We start from the raw sequence: 10,551 nt of genomic DNA, 5'->3' as shown, positions 1-10,551 counted from the left end.
GTTGATGCTTTTGAGTTGTGGTGCTGGCAATGAATGCTGAAAGTACCATGGACTGCTAAAAGAACTAACAGATCTGTCCTGGAGGAAGTGCACCCAAAATGCTCCTTGGAAGCGAGAATGGCCAGACTTCATCACACCTATTTTGGTCATGTTGTCAGAAGCAACCATTCCTTGGAGAACGATGTCATGTTTGGTAGAGTGGAGGGTCGACGAAAGAGGGGGAGGCCTTCAACAAGATGGATTGACACGGTGGCTATCATGATGGGCTCAAGTATAGCAGGGATCGTGGAGCTGGTGCAGGATTGGGCAGTGTTTCGTTCTGCTGTGCATGGGGTCGCTATGAGTCAGAAATGACTCGACAGCACCTAACAACAACAACAACAACAAGTGTTTCTAGGCTGAAATCTTTATGGGAGTCAGTCAACTTGACAGCACTAACAACAACAAAAATGAGTAAGTTCTGAGTCTAGAGACCCTATGTATAACAGAAGGAAACACTGCCCAGTCCTGCACCATTATTACAATACTTGCTACACTTGATTCCATTGTTGGAGCCAATGTATCAATCCATCGTATTGAGGGTCTTCCTCTTTTTCACTGACCCTATACACAATGCCCTTCTCCAGGTATTAGGGCCTTCCTGATAACATGTCCAAAGTACATGAGGCAAAGTGTCACCATACTCACTTCTAAAGAGTATTTGGGCTGTACTTCCAAGACAAATTCATTCATTCTTCTAATAGTCCATGGTATATTTAATATTCTTTGCAACACCATAATTCAAAGGCATCAATTCTTCTTTGATCTTCCTTCTTCATTGTCCAGCTTTACATGCATATTAGGCAACTGAAAATATCATGGTTTGGGTCAGGTGTACCTTAGTCTTCAAAGTGATGTCTTTTCTTTTTAACATTTTAAAGAGGTCTTTTGCAGCAGTTTTGCTGAGTGAAATATGATGTTTGATTTCCTGACTCCTCCTTCCACAGGCATTGATTGTGGAGCCAAGTAAAACGAAATCCTTGATAACTTCAATCTTTTTACCATTTATCACTTATTGAACCAGTTGTGAGGATTTTTTCTTCATATTGAGCTGAAGAAAAATATATACTGAAAAAATATATATACATTGAAAGCTGTAGTCTTGATCAGTAAGTGCTTCAAGTCCTCTTCACTTTCAGCAAGCATGGTTGTGTCATCTGCATGTTGCAGGTTGTTGATGAGTTTTCCTCCAATCCTGATGCCATGTTCTTCTTCATATAGTCCAGCTACTCAGATTATTTGCTAAGCATACAGATTGAATAAGTATAGTGAAAGGATACAACCTTGATGCACAATTTCCTGATCTTAAACCACACAGTATCTCCTTGTTCTGTTCAAACAACTGCCTCTTCGTATATATACAGATTTCACATGAGCACAATTAAGTGTTCTCAAATTCCCATTCTTCCCAATCTTGTGCAAAATTTATTATGGTCCATACCATCAAGTGTCTTTGCATAGTAAATAAAACACAAGTAAACATCTTTCTGATACTCTCTGCTTTCAGCCAATATCCCTCTGATTCCAGCAATGAGGTCCGTAATTTTAAGTGCTCTTGTGAATCTGGCTTGAATTTCTGGTAGTTTCCTGTTGATGTATTGCTGCAGCTGTTTTGAATTATCTTCAGCAAAATTTTACTTGTGTGTGGTATTAATGATGTTCTTTAATAATTTTCACATTCTGTTGGATCAGCTTCCTTTGGAATGGGCATAAATATGGATCTCTTCCAGTCAGTGGGCCAGTAGCTGTCTTGTAAATTTTTGGCACAGATGAGGGAGCACCTCCAGAGCTGCATTCATTTGTTGAATCATTTCACTTGATATTTCACCAATTCCTGGAGCATTGTTTTTCAGTAATGCCTTCAGTGCAGCTTGGACTTCTTTCTTCAGTACCATCAGTTCTTGATCATATGCTACCTCCTGAAATGATTGGAAGTTGATCAATTCTTTTTGGTACAGTGATTCTGTGTAATCCTTCCATCTTCTTTGATGCTTCCTGTGCTGTTCAATATTTTGTCCACTATATCCTTCAAAATTGCAACTTGAGGTTAGAATCTTTTCTTCAGTTCTTTCTGCTTGAAAAATGCTGAATGTTTTCTTCCCTTTTGGTTTTCTAACTCCAGATATTTGTACATTTCATTATAATATTTTACTTTGACTTCTTGAACCAACCTTTGAAATCTTCTGTTCAGCACTTTCATTTAACCATTTCTTCCTTTCACTTTAACTATCCTACATTCAAGACCAAATTTCAGAGTCCCTTCTGACATCCATTTGGTCTTTCTTTCTTACCTTATTTATGAACTTTTGGTTTCTTTATGTATTTTGGGTTTAATGTAATCCTACAACTTGTCTGGTCTTTGGTCATTAGTGTTCAATGCATCAAATCTGTTCTTGAAATGTTTGCTAAATTCAGGTGGGATATACTCAAGGTCATATTTTGGCTCCCATGGACTTGTTTTAAATTTCTTCAGCTTCAACTTAAATTTGTATATGAACAAATAACAGTCTGTTCTGAAGTTGGTCTCTGGCCCTTGCTCTGACTGATGATATTGAGCTCTTCCATTGTTTCTTTCCACAGACGTAGTTGATTAGATTCCTGTGTATTCCCACCAGCACAATCCATTCATATAGTTACTATTTCTGTTGATGAAAAATGGTATTTGCCATGAATAAGTTGTTGAGCTTGAAAAATTCTATCATGTGATCTCTAGCATTGTTTCTATCACTGAGGCCACATTTTCCAACTACTGATCCTTCTTTGTTTACAACTTTCCATTCTAATCATCAGTAATTACCAATGCATCTTGATTGCATGTTTGATAAATTTCAGACTGCAAATGTTGGTAAATATCTTCAGTTTCTTCATCTTTGGCATTAGTGGTTGGAGCAAAATTTGAGTAATAGTATTAACTGTTCTTCCTTGTTGGAGGATGGATATCATCCTGTCACTGATAGCATTATACTTCAGGATAGATCTTGAAATGTTCTTTTTGTCAATTAACATAACACCATTCCTCTTCAATTTGCCATTGTCAGTGTAGTAGCCCATATCACTGTCTGATTCGAAATGGCCAATACCAGTCCATTTCAGCTCACTAATGCCAAGGGTATTGATCTTTATGCATTTCATTTCAAATTTTTACAACTTCCAATTTTTCTAGCTTCATACTTTGTATATTCCATGTCCTGAATGTTAATGGATGCTTGCAGCTGTGTTTTCTCATTTTGAGTCATGCCACATCACCAAAGGAAGGTCTCAAAAGCTTTTCTCCATCCACATCATTAAGGTCAACTCTACTTTGAGAAAGCAGCTCTTCCCCAGTTGTACTTTTACTGCCTTCCAGCCTGAGGTGCTTATCTTCCAGCACTATATCAGACAATGTTACACTGCTGGTCATAAGGTTTTCAGTGGCCAATTGTTCCAGGAGTAAACTTCCAGATGTTTTCTGGTCACCCAGCCACCCAATTTCCAGCTTTGTAGGAAATCAATGGTGCCTTTTTCTTGGGTGTTTTTCTTGAGCATTTCTGTGGTTATGCAAGCAAATATGCATATGTATTATCCACTCCTATATTTTTTCACATTGTTCTACACTTTGCTTTTTCTGATTAATAATATACCTTGGCAAATGTCCTATGCCATAAGAATTTGTTATTCTTTCTTATGGTGTACTATTTGATTGCATGAGTCCATCAAAACAGTCCCTTTTGGACAGAGGTTTATGTAATTTCCACTCTTTTTTCTGCTATAAAAATGCTATAATAAATATCTATAATTTACTATCTGTAGATGATAGTAAAAGATGAGTAAATTTGTTCATTTACATTTACATCTATTCAAGAAACTTTAACAAGAAGGATTGCTGGTTAAAATGTATATATGGGCATTTGTAATTCTGATAGATATTGCCAAATTGCTTTGTATGGAATTATACCAATTTATACTCCTCCAAGTAACGTAGGAGATCCTGGGTGGTACAAATAGTTTAATGGCTGGGCTACTGACTTAAAGATTGATGGTTTGAACCCATTTAGAGGCACGCTGGAAGAAAACCAAAAAAAATCAAACCCACTGCCATTGAGTGGATTCTGACTCATAGTGTCCCCTTGGGCAGAGTTGTTGTTGTTGTTGTTGTTAAGTGCCATCGAGTTGGACCCAACTCATAGCAACCCCTCCTTGGGTTTCTGAGACAATATCACTCCGGAAGTAGATTGCCCAACCTTCCTTCCAAGGAGTGGCTGGTGGGTTTTAACTGCTAGGCTTCTGGTTAGCAGTCAAGTGCTTTAGTCAATACGCTACCAGAGCTCCCTTGGGCAGAGTAGAACTGTCCGATTGGGTTTCCAAGGCTGTAAATCTTCATGGAAGCAGACTGTCTCACCTTTCTCTTGCAGAGCAGCTGGTGGGTTCAAAACGCTGACCTTGTTGTTAGCAGCTGAAAGCTTCAACAACCATACCACCAGAGAACCTTATCTGGGAAGAAATACCTGGCAATCTGCTCCTAAAAATTCATAGCCATGAAAAATATGATAGAGCACAGTTCTACTCTGACAAACGTGAGTGGCACCTGTTTTTGTTTTGCTTTTTAAAGAAATGCATGTGAGTAAATGTCTCCACCATATTCTCACCAACAATACATTACTGAACTTTGAAATCTTTGCCATTCAGATAGGATGGAAATATTAACTGTTTTAAATGGATTTTCTCATTAATCTCTGTCAGTAGGTACTATTATTATCATTATTTTACACATGAGGAAAATAAGGAAACTGAGGTTACGCAACTTACTCAAAGTCACTGAGATAAAAAGTAGAAGAACCAAGATTAACCTCACTCTGAGATGATGGGCCTGTGGGGGACTTCAAGATCAATTGGCATAAGCTACTTCACCAAAACATTGTTCTACATCCTATTTTGGTGAGCAATGACTAGGGTCTCAAAAGCTCGTGAGTGGCCATCTAAGAAGCAACCATTTTTCTCTCCTCATCCAGAGCAAAGAAGAGAGAAGAAAATCAAAGATTCATGGAAACAATCAGTCCAAGGGACTAGTGGACCATGAGAACCTCAGCCAACATGACTCTGAGACCCAAAGAACTAGGTGGTGCCCAGCTACCATTGCCAACCACTTGGAAAGGGACCAAAATAGGAGATCCTGGATGGCGTGGGAGAAAAATGTGAAACAAAACTCAAAATCATAAAAACAAACAAGTTTATTGGTCTGATAAAAATTGATGAAATCCCCACGAGTCAGGAGCTCTGGTGGTGTAGTGCTTAAGGCATTTGACTGCTAACCAGACGGCTGGTAGTTCAAACCCACAAGCCACTCCTCGGAAGGAAAGTTGGGCAATCTACTTCTGTAGTGACACTGCCTCAGAAACTCAAGGAGGGGTCGCTATGAGTCAGATCCGACTCGGAGGCAGTGTGTTTTGTTTTTGTTTTTGTTTTTGGTATGGCCTATAGACACCTTTCAGGCCTGGAATGGAACTCATTCTCATGGCTTCCAGCCAAATAATAGCAGGCTTACCTGGTGAACAATTACACCAGGGAGAGGCCCTCCTTTGAACAATCAACCATGGGAGATCAGGAGGACAACATTTGCACAAGGACATAGAATAGAGGATAGGAATGCATAGGAAAGAAGGGCACAGGGAAAATGTAATGTGGTAAAGGTAATGTGAAAAAGGTTATGTGTCAATTTGGCTGGTCAACTGGATGCAGTGATTCCCCATGATGAGGCTGGTAATCAGCTCCATGGTGGAATTTTCTGTGAGCAGCAGAGTAGCTGCCTTGGGGGTTTGGTTTGCTTCCAGCATATAAGAAGAAGTTTTGAGAAAAGTCTCTGAGCTTTTTGGCATGCTTGGACCCTGCATGTAGCCATGTCTTCATTCAGCAACTTGCCATGTTGCCTGTTGATCTTGGGACTATTTATGAACTTGAACCAGTGGCCTGGCATGTTGCTTACTAATCTTAGGCCTGTGCCATTTTACTTGTTGACCTTGGGTTTGTCAGCCTCAGCAGCCAGCAGCTGCCTGAGTTAAGAGATGCCTCCAGCTCCAGTGGGACAGGAGCAAGAAGCAGAGCTGAAGCCAAGGTTGAGGGACCTTCACCCAGCCCCTAGAGCTGACACTTTGAACTCAGACTTCTAGCCTCCTAAATGCAAGAGAATAAATAAACTCCTGTTTGTTCAAGGCATCCGTTTGTGTTATTTTTGTTAGAGCACCATTAGAAAACCAATACAGAATTTGGTACCAAGAGAGTGGGGTGCTGCTCTGACAGATACCTAAAATGTGGAAACTAGAGTGGAGTGTGTCCTTGGACCTGAGATCCCTGTGCCAAGACTAGCAGAGACAGAAGCAGCAGTGCCAAGAGACTGGCATGAGACAGAGTGACAGGCATATCAGCCACAGAGAAGAAAGCTGAATGGGTTGCCTTTGGGCATTAATTGGCAGAAGCTGAGAGACCAAGGAAATGGGAAGCAGAGCTGTGTCAGCTTCAGAGGGTAGGACCATGGCCTCTGGGCATGGAACCACCATAGTATCTTAGGTTTCAAAGAGTCAGATCTTCACCAACTTGGTTCTGAAGTATGGGTCTGCTGTTCATGAGGGCCAGTGGGATGGGGCCATAGCTGCTGCCCAAAAGTGAGGGAGCAGGGCTGCCATGCCCAAGGGGCAGAGAAATAGGGCCTGCCAGGCCAAGGGGGTGAGGTCACCATTCAGATGGACTAGGAGATCAGGCCACTCAATGAAGGAGATCTGTATAGGTGCCAAGGTGGTAAGGAATTGTGGTAGTTAAGGTTATGTGTCAACTTGGCTGGACCTGGTTTTGAGTGGCTGGGCAGCTGGATGTAGTGATTCCCTATGATGAGTTTGGTAATCAACTCCATGGTAGAATCTGCTATGAGCAGCAGAGTAACTGCTTTAGGAATGTGGTCTGTTTCCAGTATATAAGAAACCTTGAGAAAGGTCTCTGAGCTTTTTAGCATTCTTGGACCCTGCATGTAGCCGTGTCTTCATTCAGCAGCATGTCATGTTGCCTACTGATCTTAGGACCATTTCTGGACTTCATCTAGTGGCCTTCTGTGTTGCTTGCTAATCTTGGGACTGTGCCATTTTACTTGTTGACCCTGGGTTTGTCAGCCTCAGCAGTCAGCAGCTGCCTCAGTTAAGAGACACCTCTAGCTCTAGTGGGCCAGGAACAAGAAGCAGACCTGAGGGCAAGGTTGAGGTACCTTTATCCAGCCACTAGAACTGGCACTTTGAACTCAAACTTCTAGCCTCCTGAACTGTAAGAGAATAAATCCCTGTTTGTAAAAGACATCCACTGTGGTATTTCTTTATAGGAGCACTAGATAACCAAGACAGGTAACCACAGAGAAAAAGTGAGAAACAAGCTGTTATAGTGTCATGAAACAAAATGTGTATGAACTACTGAATGAAAATGAATTTGCTCTGTAAACTTCCACTAAATCACCATCAATCAATCAGTAAGATTAACCACACTCTGTCTCCCTCCTGAACAAGCTTGTGCCATACTGTCTTTCATTAAAGAACATTGCCAGATAGCCTTAAAACTTAAATTATTTTTCTCCTCTTTTTCTTTTGTTTTGTTTTGATGATGATGATTCAAAAAAAAAAAAAAGAAGAAGTTATTTCCAAAGGTCCAGCAGAATTTTTGCAGTATCTTAATGTCATCATTATTAATATAATAATCAGTGGATAATAGATGTGTGTCCCAGTCAAAAAATCATCATAGTGGATAGATGCAAGGTGAACCAGTTTTAATGGTCTTCTGATCTCACCAGTTTCTAAAGTTCCAATGCATCCTCCAACAACACTCCAGTACTCATAACCTACATGCAGTGGACTAGTTTGTAGAGCACAGATAGATGATTTTATACTAACTTAAACAAAACTTCGTTAAGCCTAGAATGCTGATATTAGAATAATAGCATGTTATAAACCTACAAGATAACATATGAGGGTTGCAATAACACTTTTCTCCCCCATGGTTAATCGTAATTTGCAAATATTAAAGTTGAGATTTCTTCACTTTTTGATGGGAGCTCTGGTGGCATAATGTCTAAGGCATTTGACTGCTAGCCAGAAAGCTGGTGTTTTAAATCTACCAGCCACACCTCAGAAGGAAGACTTGCTGATGGAGTAAATAAGTCTTCAAAACAAACAAACAACCAACCAAAAACTATGTGAGTATTCCCTGCTATCTTTTTACATTATTGGAGAAAATGTGCGTGGGGTGGAAGAACTAACCACAGAAGAATCATAGATTCTCAACATCTCAAGCTACAATTTAGAGACATACATGCATTTACTGGGTGTGGGCTTTCAGCAAGTTGCAGGTTTGACTTGTGTGCAGCTCTCACTGGCATGCTTGAGGTCTCTACCACTTCCTAGGAGGTTTCACAAAGAGAAACACTGTTTACTTTAACCTAAGATCACACCTATTAAATTCTGCCTATCAATATCCTGGGTGGCCTTTCATGTCAATGGAGAAAAGATGGAGCATCCAATAAATGGTGTTAGGACAAATGGGAGCCATCTGGAAAAATAATAAACCTGGAATCATAACTCACACCTTGAACTCAAATGCATTCTAGATGGATAAAAGATTTAAATGTAAAAAAATGTGATTAAAAAATAATCTCAGACTGCAGGAGATCTCTGGAAGTATGACAAGATACTTGGATATATGAGAAAATATGGATTCTAAAAATATGGATAAATTCTATTTCTAATTGGAAAAAAAAATCTGAATAGAAAAGTCCACCACATATATGTCAAAGACAAACACCAAATAAAAAGAATTTTATTCCAATTCATATCATGAAGTATTAATTTCCTGAATGTCTAAAGACCTTCTATAAACAAATAAGAAAAAGACGAACATTCTAACAGAAAAGTGGACAAGAAATATGAACTGACAGTTTTCAGACATGTAAATACAAATGGCACTTAAACTAAACCAAACTCATAGCAACCCCTCCTTGGTTTTCCAAGGTGGTATCACTACGGAAGTATATTGCCCAACCTTTGTTCCGAGGAGTTGCTGGTGGGTTTGAACTGCCAGTCTTCTGGTTAGCAGTCAAATGCCTTAAGCACTATGATACTAGAGCTCTCTCATAAGACAAGAAATGCAAATTAAAACTACTGTACACTATCATCATCAAAATTTCCAAAGTAAGTAATACCCTCTGTTGCCCAAGCTATGAAGAACTAGTATGCTGATAAGAGTAATTTGACAGTATTTATCAAAATATAAATACTTAAACCCTTTGAACCATCAATTCCACTTCTAGGGGAACATGATTTTAAATAGGGTGAAACAGAAAAACTTAATGGAAAAAAAAAAAAAAAACCTGAAGGCAGTGAGGGAGTTAACTGTGCTAATACTAGGAGAAGAAAAGTCCATACAGAGCCTCAAATACTAAGTGTTGAGTTGGGAAGATGCATGGCATGCTCTAGAAGCAGGAAGAAGTCCAGTATGACTGGAGCAGAATAAATAAAGAGAGAAAATTTGATGAGGCAGGATTATCTTTGGAGCAACATCGATGAATAATTAGAAATAGGATATGGTACAAATATGGAGTGTTGGTTTTAAATAGGAGTATTTTTGTTAGTTGCCACAGAGTCATGGTAAGCCCATATACAAACAGAACAAGTACTGCACCATCCTCATGATCACTGATGTGGTCAAGTCTATTGTTGTAGCCACTGTGTATTTTGAGTACCTTTCAACTTAAGGGGCTCTCTTCCAGTACTATATCAGACAATACTCTGTTGTGATCCACAGAGTTTTCATTGGCTAATTTTCAGAAGTAGATAGGCAGGCCTTTCTTCCTAATTTGTCTTAGTCTGGAACCTCAGTTGAAACTTGTCCATCACGGGTGACCCTGCTGCTATTTGAAATAGAGGTAGCATAGTTTCCAGCATCATAGCAATCTGCAAGCCACCGTAGTATTGTAAACTGACAGATGTTGTTGTTGCTGTTAGGTGCCAATGAGTTGGTTTCATGGTGGTAAAAACAAGTATCAGCAGCTTATCCACAGCAAAAGAACACAATGCAGAGAAGGTGGACACAGATGTGGGAGGGTAGGGAGATGGGGAGATAGAAGCTTATTGAATTTTTTTTTCTGAAGACTTTAATTCCCTTAGTGAAATAGAATGTAGGATTAGTAGGTAAGATGAGGATGGGAACCAGATGCTGAAGATTTGAGAAAGGAGATGAAATAATAGAATAGTTTGTCTAGGGTAGTGTCCTAGTTTTTGTCTGGCAGGATTCCATGCATGAGTGCAGGTGAGGAGTAGGTGGAGCTTTAACCAGTGTAGTGGTTTTGCCAAGTAAGTATAGGAAGCAAGAAGGCAAAAGAACTTGAGAATTGTATTATTGAGAGTAAAACTTTTGTTGTTGTTGTTATGTGCCGTCAAGTCAGCCCTGACTCATAGCGACCCCTCCTTGGGTTTCCGAGGCAGTATCACTACGGAAGTAGGATTGCCCAAC

The sequence above is a fragment of the Orycteropus afer genome, unplaced genomic scaffold (genome assembly GCF_000298275.1).
Source record: "Orycteropus afer afer isolate SDZICR_OR568_19922 unplaced genomic scaffold, OryAfe1.0 scaffold00305, whole genome shotgun sequence".
Classification (NCBI taxonomy): Eukaryota; Metazoa; Chordata; class Mammalia; order Tubulidentata; family Orycteropodidae; genus Orycteropus; species Orycteropus afer.
Note: the sequence above shows the minus strand (reverse complement) of the source record.